Here is a 15,146-nt window from a genome sequence, read left to right as displayed (position 1 = left end):
TTTCACCTTCTGCCATGATTCTGAGGCCTCTCCAGCCATGTAGAACTGTGAGTCCATTAAACTTTTCCTTTATAAATTACCCAGTCTCAGGTATGTCTTTATCAGCAGTGTGAAAATGGGCTAATACAAGCGACAACAAAAATAAAGACAAAAAAGCAAGTGGCCCAGTAGTTCATATAGAATGTTCCTGTTTATCTTGAAAAACAAAACAAAAACCCATATATATGTATATAGGCAAATTGTTAATCGTGGTTACTTCTGAGAGAGAATGAGATGATAGAAGTGGAAAGGGTGTGAAACAGAACTTTGATGTTTTATTCTAAATACCGTTACATTGATTGAATCTGAAAGTTAACCATCTTAACTCAGGAACCAATTCAATTTAGATAATAAAGGATAGTTATCTTACTTGTATACAAATTTAAATAAAGGATATAAGTCGCTGTAATCCCAGCATTTTGGGAGGCTGAGGTAGGTGGATCACGAGGTCAAGAGATCAAGAGGCCAAGAGGCCAACATGGTGAAACACCGTCTCTATTAAAAATACAAAAATTATCTGGGCACGGTGGCGAGAACCTACAGTCCCAGCTACTTGGGAGGCTGAGGCAGGAGAATCGCTTGAACTCGGGAGGCGGAGGTTGCAGTGAGCCAAGATCGCACCACTGCACTCCAGCCTGGCGACAGGGTAAGACTCCATCTCAAAATAAATAAATAAATAATATAAGTCTCATGATACGTTGAACATCTATTGTCAAAGTCAAATACATTGAAGTTAAATATTTTGCCATGCTGTGGCTCTGACGATGAAAGCTATAAATATTTTGTAACTTAGGAGAAAGTAGGCTGGAGATCACATCAAACGTTCTATGGGGCAGTTAGGTTTGAGCTAGACGTTGAAGAACGGGTTTTATTGAATAATCATTGAAGTCACCAAGCCAAGGGCATTTGCCTTAGCAGATTCATGGGAATATAAATATTCATGTCAGGTTCAATTAATTTTTTTATGAAACTTTATGAGTCTATCTATCTATCTATCTATCTATCTATCTATCTATCCATCTATCTATCTATCTATCTGCAAAGTTTGGAGTAAAGAAAAAAAAACCAAGATTTTTAATGTTATACCTCTAAAGTCAATTTTTCAGATTATGATGAAAAAAGTTATTAAATCAACAGGCAAAATTAAGGCTAAGTAAGGTAAGATTGTAGCAAAATGTTAAGGTAAAACATGACCTTTCTGCTTGGTGGGTAATATCCCACAAATCATTGATTTCAATTACACATTGCAATGTCTCAGCCAAGACTGAATAAAATATGCAGAACTTGGAGAAGATTGGTAGTGTCAACCTGATTTCATGATGAACTTCTTAATATAGCAATAAGGACAAGCTGAGTCGGAAATACAAGAAAGAACAATATCTTCTGGAAAACTTCTTAAATTCAGAGATCTGAATAACCATAAGCCTTTTTTAAAAAATGACAATTCTATTGTATGGTATAATTCATATACCATACAATTCACATAAAGTATAAATTCAATGTTTTTTGTATATTCACAGAGTACAGCCATCACCACAATCAATTTTAGAACATTTTCATCACTCCAAAAAGAAACTCTGTACTCATCAACAGTCAATCCCCGTTCTTCCCCAACCCTAATCATAGACTTTACAAACAATGGTATGTAGTGACTAAGAAAAGTAATATGGGGGAACTAAAAGAAGAAACAGCAAAAAGTAGGGGTAGGAAACTATAAGCAAAGCTGCATGTGGATGGAGCTAAATAATCATGTTGTTCACTTCAAACCCATATTTCAGCAAGTATCCCAGCGATGCTAACACCAACATGGGCTCATTTTCCTAACTGATAATCTCACTTTTATAAGGAAAGAAAACACAGAGACAGTATTTAAAAAATACAATATCATGACCTGTTTAAACATAACTTGCCAGAATATGATAAAAATGAAGCTAAATTACCAGAATGTTGACCATAATTCTCTTCACCAAAACCATACAATATTCTATAAGTTAAGAAGTTATTGAGATAGAAAAGTTTGAGAATCTTTTCTGATAGCCCAAAAGGAGCCCCTATTCCTAACTTTCTAAGTTGCAAAAATGAATTACACAACATTTTCCATCATATTGTCAGAAGTAATATTTTGTAAAATTAAAACACTTTAACCTGAGAAGACTTTTTATTTTTATACTATTTTCTCCCACATCAGATTGAATAATTTAAGAAAGGTTGCTCTTGGACAAAAGGTCACAGAAAACTGTTCTGGCATCTTGGTCCTCCACCCTCCCATATTTAGGAAACACGTTGAAGTTAATGATAGCCCGCCCAAGTTGACAGCTGTGATTCAAATATTGCCAGCTGCAATCAAACTCTCCTTCAACTAAACTTTTGCACCTTTCAAGACAACAGAAGTCCAACTCTTTGGAGATAAGACAAAGAAAAACACCTAGAAATAACTGTTCCATGAGCCTGTTTTTCCCTGAGGAGAAGAGAAAGACAAGCCGTTGATACCCTCTCAATTTTTGAGATAATTGCCACCAGTTTGAATGGAGGAGAAGTTTGCATGTAGCTGGAAAAATCTACACAATACCGTAGAAATGCATGTAGAATATCAATCGTTAATGAGGGCTTTCTTAAAGACTATGTTGCTAGGTGGCTGATAAATAAAAACAAGACAGATTGACTGCAGAGGAACTGAGTCTGAACATGACTTCTTGAACAGGGAAATTAATAAAACGCCAGTGAATGAGGTAAGAAGAATGAGATTAAACATGCAAAGTTTACTTGCATTTTTTAAAAGTAATTCTACAAAGACAGGTACAGTGAGAAGTCACTGGTGTAGAAAATGGGAGACCAGGAAGCTGAAAGGAAGTTTATTTTAAAGGTGGGGTTAACAGGAAAGAGTTGAACCTGTGAGACAACCATCCATGTATTTCTTCCTCTACAGTTTGTTCTGAAGAATGGCCTTAGGCCCTCAGCACACAAACCAGCTATTTGTAGGAAAACTGTACTTTGGAGACCTACCCAGACCTTTTACAGCCTCCTACAAAATGCCTGGACAACAGATTTGTGAACAACAAAAAGTTGCTTGGGTGACTACATTCACGCTGGTAGATTCACACTGGTATGCAAGGATGCTGCCCTAGGCAACTCCCCACTGGCTGCAGGGAGAAACCAGTTTCCTGGGCAGTCTGGTATTTAAGACTTCGCCTAATCGCACCCCAACAATCTCTCCAAAGGTAACTACCACTACTCCTTGAAGCAAACGAATTGCTTCATCTACTCAAATCAGGGGACTCGCTATTGCACCTTGCCCAATCTCAAGACACACACTGCACTTGCCCATCTGCTGTGCTTTACTGGCTTCTCTTCAGCTTTCCAAATCTGATCAGTCCTCAAGAAATGTCTCAAGTCTTACTTCCTTCAAAAGAATTCCTAGCTCTCTGTAGCCTAAAGGAATCTTTCTATCCTAGTGTGTGTATTCACTGTGATCTGAGTGATAGCCTGACTACACAGTTCATTTTACTCTTATCTAGTTTTTTTTTTTTTTTTTCATGTTTGTTTGTTTTTCTGGTCAACCTGACTATAAACTCCTTAAGGACAGGGACTATGAAGCATTATTTTCTGTTTATCTCCCTCAGGACCTAACACATAGTCATTGCTCAATAAATGTTTGTTGGTAGCTTTATAGAGATGGAAAAAGAAAAGACATTGTATTGCAGAAATGACAGCTACTAAAACAACTGCAAAGCAATGGCTGAAACTCTCCCAGCCCCATCAGGAGGCTCCCATTCACTCAGGTGTTCAGGGAGGCAGGCTGACAGACCTCTGCCGTCTTCAACAAGTGGCTTCCAGGGCCAGGTTAAGGGCTTCCATCCCAGCTAACAGGAAGAAAGGAAAAAGTGGAGCTCCAGCACCAGAAACTCTCCTTTAGGAAGAGTGGGAAGTTGCACACAACATTCTTGAGCCTATTTCTCTGCCTGACCTAGCTACAAGAAACGCTGGGAACTGAGGTCCTGAGGCAGGCAACCATATTCCATCTGCAACTCTTATTCAGGAACAAGAGAAAGAAGGTTTCAGTAGACAAATAGTATCCTCACCACAGACACTTTGAACACCTTTCCCATTGCCACAGCTAGTGAACTTTTTCAACTACTGAGAAAGCATGACTCTATGCTGGAAGCTGAATTCCTCTGTTATGTCAGCACAACCTGTAAACCACTTGGAATCCAGGAATGAATCCCAACTCCCTGACCAGATCTTACCACAGACTGACCAAGAACCACAACTTGGAGTTATGCACCAATTAGAAGTAGCTCTTCCTCTTTCCATCCTTTTAGTAGAAGAGGAAACCCCTCTCCCTTAACTTCTTCAAGTAACAGATGACTTTCATCCATCAGCTCACATCCCATCTGCTATCTCATCAACGGTTTGGAATAAGTGAAGATTAGGCTGCTGTCAAAGACACTGGAAAGTCTTGTGTCTTTCCCTTTACTACACTATTATGTTGCCAGAGTCACACTTACTAAGCTCTGTAACAGATCTGACCAGACCAATGGCCGCAGCTCACTCACAAATATTTAGAAGCCATCTATTTAATATCCAGTTTTAATTCAATTGTAAAACACAGATCACGTATTAGGAGCAAAGCACTGTGTGGATACTGATTTTACAAAGCCACTATTCCTTCCCTGAAGTTGTTTAGAAGGCCATGAAGGATACAGATTTGAGCAACTAACTCTTTTGCAAAATACAGTGGGTCAAGTTGAACTCAAGGTACAAGCAAAGTGCTGTGAGACTGTGGCTAATGGAGGAATCAATTCTAACTAGATGGCCAAGGAATATTTCAAAACACATTTAGACAAAAATATTTCCCAAAAGAGGTGGCATTTGAACAAGACCTTGAGGGGTGAGTAGAATTTTAACAAGAGACAGAGAAAGAAAGAGGCATTCCAGACAGAGCGTGAGCAAAGGCCCAGAGGTACAAGAGTGGATTGGACAACACAAAATGTCCTGTGGGTCTGGGGTGCAGGACACAGACATGAAGACTTGGATATAAAGAACTGGGGTTCCTCCATTTTGGAGGAAAGTCTTGGAGTGCATTGAAAAGCCTGGACCATTAGGACTAGCAATGACTAGAGATGTCTGAAGAGTGCAGGGGACTAATTGACTCCTTGTAGGAGGAAGACCACTTTACTAAAATTGTGGGAAGATGAGACAGAGAGGCAGGAAGACCAACAGACACTCATAATAACTACAATGTACTGAGCACTGACTAGCCAGACACACATGCTAAGTCCTTGATTTGCATGCTCTTATTTAAGAGGAAAGTCCTGTAATTTATTCCTGTATCACAGATGGGTGATAACCAAAGTCCTACACCAAGTACAGAGGCAGGATTTGATCCTGCTCTGTTTAACTGGAGAGCCTGGGTGCTTTCCTAGGGTAACCACTGCACAATAATCCTGCTAAGGTGGCAGCAGTTCAGTGCAGGCACACAGACTGCATGATGGCAAGAGCGATGGAGGGAAGGCATTGAATGAAGGTGCCAATGAATGATCAAAAGAAGTCATTCCTGTAATCCCAGCACTTTGGGAGGCCAAGGGGGGCGGATTACCTGAGGTCAGGAGTTTGAGACCAGCCTGGCCAACATGGAGAAACCCCATCTCTACTAAAAATACAAAAATTAGCTGGTCATGGTGGTGTGCAGCTGTAATCCCAGCTACTCAAGGGTGCGGGGGTGGCTGAGGCAGGAGAATCGCTTGAACCCAGCAGGTGGAGGTTGCAGTGAGCCAAGATCATGCCACTGCACTTCAGCCTGGGAGACAGAGTAAGACTCTGTCTCAAAAAAAAAAAAAAAATTCAAAAAGCTCTAAGGACTGCAACTTGAAGGAGTATGAGATTGGATGAGGGAAAAGGATAATAAACTCTCCTTAGACCCATTGAATTTTGAGTGGCTAGGAAGAAAAACTATAGGAATGCAAACCATCCATGAGAGAGCTGGGATCCAGGGATTAAGGAGAGACATGCACAGAGTGGCAAGTTATAGCATTCATATTTGTTGATTCCATGCCTCTTAGCTAAGCACAAGAAAATCAGCAGCATGTGAACAAACAGGAAAGCAAGTAGCTGCCTGACTGAGCTCTAATCAACTGATTTGGAAGAAAAATTCAACTTGATTGACTGGCTTGCATTATAGTGACAGCAATAAATCCTTTTGGCCAAACAGAATTTGGTTCAACTTGAAACGCATGCTATGTATTATTGCTTTGCATGCTGAAATATTCATATATCTTGGGAAAGTATCAAAAATTATGTTTTTCTTTTCAAAGAGTGGAATGTAAAATACCCACCAAATCCTCCTGGATGGCGCCTGGATGAATGTATTCCTTGTTATTTCATTTAAGCTGCTAAATATCTATTAGAGTAAAATTATGGGCTCTTTGCACATGGCATTTTCACTTGTAGCTTCCTGTGCACCAAAGCAATAAATGTGATTCAGAGCCCTCCTTTTTGTAAGGCAGGTCCACTTCGGGCTTATTATTGCCTTACTGGTGGCCAATGTTCCCTAAGAAAAACTGTTTCCTCTAGGCAGTAATCCAGAGGGACTCAGAAAGGGAACCTAGACTTTTTTTGAGAGAGAATCTCACTCTGTCACCCAGACTGGAGTGCAGTGGCATGATCATGGTTTACTGCAGCCTCAACCTTCCAGGCTCAAACAGTCCTCCCACATCAACCTCCTGAGTAGCTGGAACTACAGGCGTGCACTACCATGCCTGGCTAACTTGTTTTTATTTTATTTTATTTTTTGTAGAGATGGGGTTTCACCATGTTGGAGAGCCCAGATATTGGATAGACACAATGACAAACCAAAGCTACCTGCTAATGTTAGACTTTCTTTAGAAAACCTCAAGACACTAGCAATTAAAATTACCAGAGGCGGTCACTCTGCGACCTTCACTCTGACCCAGGGACTGCTCTCTCCCGAAATGACCCACCCACCTTACAAAGTTAGGATGACTCTTTTCTCTCTCTCTTTTTTTTTAAAATTAATTTTTTTAGACTTCCTTCTCTTTAAGCTCTTTCCACTTTCCTGCAGAGTATATTTCAAGTTTTTTAGGTGAGCCCCCTGTATCCTGCTTTGCTAAGCAATGAATAAAAGTGGAGGGTTGGGGTATATAACTCAAATGCTTTATTAAAAAGAAAGGCTGTTCCCATTTTTAAACTATACTAACTTTCTCACCACATATAATGAATAAATACAAGTAAGACGTTCAGGTCAACAGCTTTATCGAAGCACAGAGCTGTCAGGTTATAGGAGGGGATATTTGCCAAATCAGAATGCATAAACTTTTCGTATGGAAACTAGACCATGAATTAAGCTCATATCACTCAAAAAGAGCTGAATGCATCTGAAACCAAAGCACGCTGTCAGCCACCTCCATTTGCTCCAGGCGCTGATACCTTGATTAGCTATGCAAGAAGCTACCTGCTATTTTAGAATTATATGAAGTCACCTCAGGGTATCTACAAGCTTCTCACGCACAAGATACTGACTTTTTTTCCTCCTTCTTCTTGGCTTAAAGCACAGTTGTTGCTACATCCAGGTAAGTACTATATCACGGATTGTTATTGCATAAGCTGTCATTAAGGCAGCTTGCCTTCTCACAGAAAAATCAGTCTGCAAACAATAATGGTTTGTTGCTAAACCCCCATAAGACTGAAAGACACATAGAGTTTTGTGGGGTTTTTTGGTTTTGTTTTGTTTTGTTTTGTTTTTTGAGTAAGTATTCCCCTAACAGATTAAGGAGCTGAAAGCTTAATTTCTAAAAAGTACATATTTTTTTAAATAATAGAGAATGTTCCTTCCACCCCATCTTTTTTTTTTTTTTTTTTTTTTTAATAAATTACCTTCTCTCCTAAAATAGTAACTAAATTTATAGGAACAAAAGAGTAGCTTACATGATAGGTATCTACCAAATGAGGCTGCCAGTGTACATAATATTATAGGTACCGTGCAGTTCAACATGTTTCTACCTGAGGTACATAGATTCTGTTTTGATACTAGACTGTTTGAAAACATTTTCAGATGAAAACTGATCATGAACATGAAGGATTGACAGCTCAGACTTCAAAAGCCAAGGTTCATCAGGGCTTTTGTATATTTTCCCAAATAAATACATTAACATAACTAACCTTTGACCTGTACCGTCCTTAATCTTTTAGCCCCAAGCTTCTGGGAAGGGTGTAACAATTCTGGCAAACTGATCGGTGCCAAAGAGAGTGCTGAACACTCACTATGCTGTAGACCGAAACCACCACCTTAATCACTCACCTTTCATCTCCCTAGAGTTCTAGAGTGTAACTTATTCAAACTGTTCTTAGACTGCTTAAACTTAATCTTCTCCTACAAAACTTGACAATTTCATATATATATCACACATATATATATACACACACACACACATATGTGTGTGTGTATATATATATAGAGAGAGAGAGACAAGTACCAAATTTCTGCTTCTGCTCATTTAGCTCAGAGGCATTTCCCAGCCCTGACTCCTGGTACAAACCATAAAAAGTGTTGCTCGGAATTGGAGTCTACATCAGACCTAGACTCAGATTATAATCCTTTGCAAGTAGCCCCTGTGCTTGCGCCTTCCTGGTGTTAGCATGTATGGTCTGTAAGTCCAATCTTCTCTAAGGCCTTAATAAAATTTCCTTTACCACACATGCAGTTATTAAGCATGCAATTTATATTGCCAGGTGTAAAAATTTCTCATGCAAATCTCTTTGACCTGAAGTAACCAAATGCACCTTAGAAAGAAGAGTTTACTGCTTACTCTACAGATCCACAGTAAATGCCATCAGTCACATCTTGTTCTCTCCTACTGCAAATTGCCATGGCTTAATTAGATACAGCTGAAATCCAGGCAAACCTCTCAGGGCCTATCATGGATGAATTGAACCATGGCTTTGCAACAGGATTAGCTTTTGTCTTTGTGACTTATACAAATAAAGAAGGTGAGTGAAATCCTAAGCGCCCCACTCCTGTGATGTGAAGTCTACCTGGCTGGTGAATGGTTCTGACTTAGGTTATTCTGATCACATAAGTTATGAAAAACTGATATGAAATCATTATTGCTACATATAGTATTTCAAAACTATGCCAAATGCTCTAACTCTGAAATCATACTTCCAGGTGATTAGTGAGTGTTTGGGGGAGGGAAGTGTTGGAACTGGAGACTCCTTTCCAGTGTGGAATTGTTGAGTTTCCCTGGATGTCACCCATGGACTAAGATAGGAGGTTGAGAATCTCAGAAAGATACCCAGTTACAACTCTTAACCTTCCATTCCCAGAGAAACTGAGATTACTTCTCTTATAGCCTGCAGGAAAATGCAAGGACACTTTTTTTTTTTTTTTTTTTTTGGAGACAAAGTCTTACTCTTTCGCCCGGGCTGGAGTGCAGTGGTGTGATCTCGGCTCACTGTAACCTCTGCCTCCCAGGTTCAAGTGATTCTTGTGCCTCAGCCTTCCAAGTAGCTAGGATTATAGGCGCCCACCACCACGCCCGACTAATTTTTCTGTTTTTAGTAGAGACGAGGTTTCACCATGTTGGCCAGGCTGGTCTCAAACTCCTGACCTCAGGTGATCCACCTGCCTCGGCCTCCCAAAGTGCTGGGGTTACAGGCCTGAGCCTCCTCTCCTGGCTGCGAGGACACTTTTCCAGCCCTACTGCTGAGGCACAGGAACCTCCAGGGGTAGGTCTATGAGTACTTTCCCCATTAATGTCACTCGTCTCCAGGGAACAATAGGTGAATGTGCTTGAAAGGCTCCCCTTGTCCCTGGAATCAAAGAGAACACTTTGTCATTGGCTAATTGCTTATTTATTCATTCAACAAATATTTATTCACAGTATACTAAGTTCTTGCGTACATGCATCATTACACTGGAAAGATTATAGCAGGAAACCCTCGTTAAATAAATACTAGTTTCATTCTTTCTTCTCTCTGGATAAATGCGTTCTAATTGAAAACAATGAACTGACAAGGCATCATTTGAGGACTGCCTTTAACTAAATTCCAGCTTTAACACAAAAGGTTATAGGAGGCTCCAAAGTGTCGGTTTCTTTTTCAAGTTACCTCATTTCCAAATGGATACTGATAACTAGAATTAAGGTAAAATGCCTTTCTGTACCTGAGAATACGATCTGAACAGTTTCCTTACAGTATTTCTTGACAGAGAGTGTTATTACATTTAAAAAGAAACTACAACAACATTTTTTTCTCCTCGATTTTCAGGTGTAATTTGGCATATAGAAATTGTTTTTTCTTCGTAATGCAAAGAGTGGCATGATACATTTGATAGGTAGCATTTTATTACAAAATCACCAGGTAATAATTACCCAGGTGACTCATGATGAGGTGTAGAACTGTTCTCAAGCTATCTAAAAAGGAAGAACAGTTCATTAAAGTTCAGTTGTAGAGAACACAAATCTGAAAGCTTAGGTTTTTAGAAATTGCCCAATTTCATGAAATGTATGTTCCCTTACAATCAGATTCTCACCAAGACTGTGAATGCACAGCTAAGTCAGTCATGTGAAGAGGAGCAGATTAGTTAGAAGATGGGAATCACGCCATTCTCTTTTGTTTACCGCAGACCAATAAGGGTTGCGTTACAGGTGTTTATTGTTTCTGAAGATGTACTATCACATAAACATGAACGGGAAATTCTCAAAGTGGATGCTGCCTAAGAACAAGCCCCCACCGGGAGTAAGCCTTCTACCAGTCTACATGGAACCAGATCTTTCCCCACAGCAGGGCAGGCTCTAATGTAAGATGTCACTTCTCTAGCTCAAATGGAGTGGGAGGGACTAAAGGCTGAAAGGAGAATACAGGGTCACTGAGTAAACACATGCTAGCAGAAGCCGTTTCTGAAATGGATCGAGTGTCTTTAATCCTGTATTCTGGCCTCCAGATGATTTATGGCTCTTATTTTCTTTTCTCCCTTTCCTTGTAACACTTGCCAAAGTAGACTCAAGCTCTGCCTTGAAGCATGCAAACACAGAGTTCTGTCTTCCCTGATGAATCGGATTTGTGCCAAGTGAAAGCTTTAATGACAAATTTATGCTCTGAAGAAGGGACAAGGTGATAGTCTAAAAGGCGAAGAGAAACACCTTTGAGTGTTCCCTCAACTGTTAGAGTTTAGAAAATGAAGACCTCAGCCATGATCCTTCCTCTGCACCTCATTACTGTTCCCAACCCTGCCCCAGCTCCGGTCCAGTTATAATAGCAAAATTGCACATAGATTGAGACTGATTTGTTTTGGGTAGGGCATTCGAAGTAATGCCCTGCCATCCATTGGTTCTGCTTTATTTTAAATGACAAGGAATTGTTTGTCTGCCTTCTCTAACCCTCTCCCTCCCTCAACCATAAACAGATTTGATTTATGGCAAATTCTGAAGCAGGTAAAATGTGTCTCTGGCACCCAGTCAACTTCAGTTCTGATCTCTTCTCCATTCCCACCCACCTCTAGCCTTCCTGAGCTTCATGCCACACAGGCTTCCTCCTATTGAGGATATGAATATCAAAATCACAAGACACCCTCCTTTTGTCTTTCTTCTCATGCCTCAGTTACAAGAGAAGACTTTCAAATCTCTCTTTCCATCCCAGATCTTTACCCTGAGTTGCAGGGTACAAATTAGTGTATGGGACATCTTCACATGAATATCCAGCAAACATCTTTCCTTATAAACCTATTTTTCTGTATTGACTATTGGTGCAGTCTTCCTTCCCGTTACCCTAGTCAATAGCCATAGAGTTGCACTACACCCTATACCTTACCTAACACAGTAGTTTTCTGTCCTGTCTAGTCTACCTTTTATCCAATTTATCCAGTTCTTAGGGAGTGCCTACTCTAGGCCAGGAACTTTTCTAGGCTCTTGGGATATGTCAGCAAGAAAAATGGGGAAAGATCCCTGCCATCCTGGAGTTTACGTTCAAGTGTTAAAAGACCAGTACTGAGGGTGATATTGGCAATAATGACAATGATGATGATGGTGATGTAGATAAGTAAATAACATAAACAGTCTCTTAGAAAATGAGAAGTGTGATGGAAAACAATTTTTTAAAGTAGATCAGAACTAAGAGGACTGGGAGTACCGGTGAAGATGAGCAGTGAGCAATAGAGGGTGAAATTTGTTTTCTTTTTATTTTTAATTTTTTAGAGGTAGAGTCTTGCTCTATCACTCAGGCTAAAGTGCAGTGGCATGATCATAGCTCACTGCAACCTCGAACTTTTGGGTTCAAGTGATCCTTCCACCTCAGCCTCTTGAATAGCTGGGACTACCGGCATGCATCACCATGCTTGGCTAATTTTTTTTTTTTAAGACATAGTCTTGTTATGTACGCAGCCTGGTCTCAAACTCCTGGTTTCAAGTTATCCTCAGCCTCCCAGAGTGTTGGGATTACAGGTGTGAACCACCACGCCCAGTAAGGGAGTGAAATTCTAAACAGAGAGGACAGGTAAGCTTCACTGAGATGTGATATTCGAGCATGAGGGCATCAGCCAAGATGGTATCTGGGGGAAGAGTGTTCCTGGCAAAAGGAACAGCCAGTGCATGCAGTTTCTACAGTGGGAGTATTTCTAATATACTCAGCAAAGAGGCCAGTGAGGTGAGAGCTAGGGAATGAGTCAGAGAGTGGTACAAGGGGAGACCAGAAGGGAAAGCAAGGACCAGGCAGTGTCAGACCTGTGTGTAATGGAATAACTTTAGCCTTTACAACACTAAGTCTACTGGTGGGGGCGAGGAGGGTGGTAGAATTTTACATTTGACTTATAATTATTCTGGCTACTGTATTGAAAACAGACTTTAGGAGAGCAAGAACAGAAGCAAGAAGAACAATTAGGAAGTTATGACAATAATCCCAGTAAAGGATAATATCATAATTCCACGTGGTTTCTGCAGAGGTTATAAGAAATGGCCAAATTCCACATAAATTTTGAAGGAAGGTACAACAAGATTTCTTTTTCTTTTTTTTGAGATAATTTTAAATTTATAGAAATATTGCAAAAATATAGAGAATTCCCATATATCCTTCACTCAGCTTTTCCCAGTGTTAACTTATGTGGCCATTTTGTAAAGTTCAAATTCAGGAAATTAACGCTGATACAATACCATTATGTAAAGTTCAAGTTATGTTCTCTAGCTTTTCCCCAGTGTCCTTTTTTTGTTCCAGTATTCATTCCAAGATCCCACACTGAATTTAGTAGTTGTGTTTCCCTGGGTTTCTCCAATCTGTGACAGACAGTTCCTCAGTATTTCCTAGGGTTTCTTCTTGATACTTTTGATGAGTAATGGTGAGTTTTTTTGTAGAATGACCCGTGAGTAGGTTTGTCTGCTGTTTTCTCATGATTGGATTGCATTTTTTGTCAAGAATATTACAGAAATGATGTGTGTCCTCCTCAATGCATCATATCAAGATATCTATGTCATCAATGTGTCTTACTAACTGGTGATATTAACTTCCAGTCAGATTTCTTGACAGAGTAAAATATGGGGAATCAGACAATATCAGGAGTCAAGAATGACTCCAGTTTTGTTCTGAGCAACTGGAATGATAGTGTTATCAACTGAGATAGGTGGAACAGGTTTAGAGGAAGATCAGTGTTTAGTGAAACATGTTAAGTCTATGGTGTCTATAAGATATTTGTATGGGGGTTTCAGGTAGGCAGTTGGATATATGTTTGGGGTTTGGAAGAGAGGACCAGCTAGAGAAATTAAATTAGTAATCATATATATATATATATATGTCTTCATAACTGTCAGATTAAATGAGTTCACCAAAGGACACAGTAAAAATAGAAAAGTAAAGAATAAGGACCGGGTACTGGGATATTCCAACATCAGAAAGTTGGTGACAAGAGAAAAAACTGCAATTAGGAAAAAGTAACCAGTAAGGTAGCAGGAAACCCTCTTAGTTGATTCTTTATCCTGTCTTCTCTATCTTTCCTCCCATGGCCTAATGTAGGTCAGTTTCCTTAAAATATTATCTACTTCTTTGGGATTCATCTTCTGTATGGAAAATGAAGTTTTAAATTAGCTTCTAGGCTAGGTGCAATAGCTCACACCTGTAATCCCAACACTTTGGGAGGCTGAGACAGGAGAATCGCTTGAGTCCAGGAGTTTGTGATTAGCCTGGGCAACATAGCAAGACCCTGTCTCTATTTAAAAAAGAAAAAAAATTAAATTGGCCTTTCATATATATGTATGTTATGAGAATTAGGGCAGACCAAGAAACTGTTTCTCCGTGTTCAGCATGTGATACATGTTAGCTGTTGTGTCGTTGCTTGTTTTCTGTCTCTTTCTGTAGACTGTGGACATCTTAATAGCTAAGACAGTTTTTTTTTTTATTCTAGCATCTCGTACTCATTGATACATCATTAATGCTTAATAAATAATTCTTGAATGAATAGAGAAAAGAAGAAAAAGAATTCACACTGCTCAACTCAAAAGATTAAATTCTTAAGAAATTCCAAACACAGTGACAGCTTGGATAAAAGACAGATTTTGCCAGAGGGTCCTCCCTGATGTCTTTCAAAGCATACTACCTGGAGGACCATCTGGCTGTTGATATTCACATTCTGTGTCTTGAATGGAGAAGAGCTGCTGCTGAGCCCAGATCAGCCCTTTTCTGGAACTGTCTTTCACTGCATTTATTTTTCAAAATTCATGGGGCAAATCAGTCTCTACCATTAATGATAACTATCACAAGAATGGCATTTAATTACTGACAGCTGGAATAGAAGGATGCAGTTGACCTTGCAGATTGACCTTGCAGATGTTAATCTTTTTTATCCCTTTGAGGTTGTATTTGTAAAAATAGAAAGTGATGCCTCTTCTAGTACAATGCAATGGCTGAACAAGACCACTTCTTTTGGTCCTTTCTTAATAGGCAACAACATGATGAGAAATATCAATCAGTACTTTGCTTATTGTTCTATAATTAGACAGCTAAGGCATCAGATAGAGAGAGCACATATGTTTCAGAATTTATAGAACAAACATAGGCACCCAAGTTCTTCTGATCCAAATGAGTGCTTTTTCCATGGCACCATGCTGGAAAAT

The sequence above is a fragment of the Macaca thibetana genome, chromosome 17 (genome assembly GCF_024542745.1).
Source record: "Macaca thibetana thibetana isolate TM-01 chromosome 17, ASM2454274v1, whole genome shotgun sequence".
Taxonomy (NCBI): domain Eukaryota; kingdom Metazoa; phylum Chordata; class Mammalia; order Primates; family Cercopithecidae; genus Macaca; species Macaca thibetana.
This window is presented reverse-complemented; position numbering follows the sequence as displayed.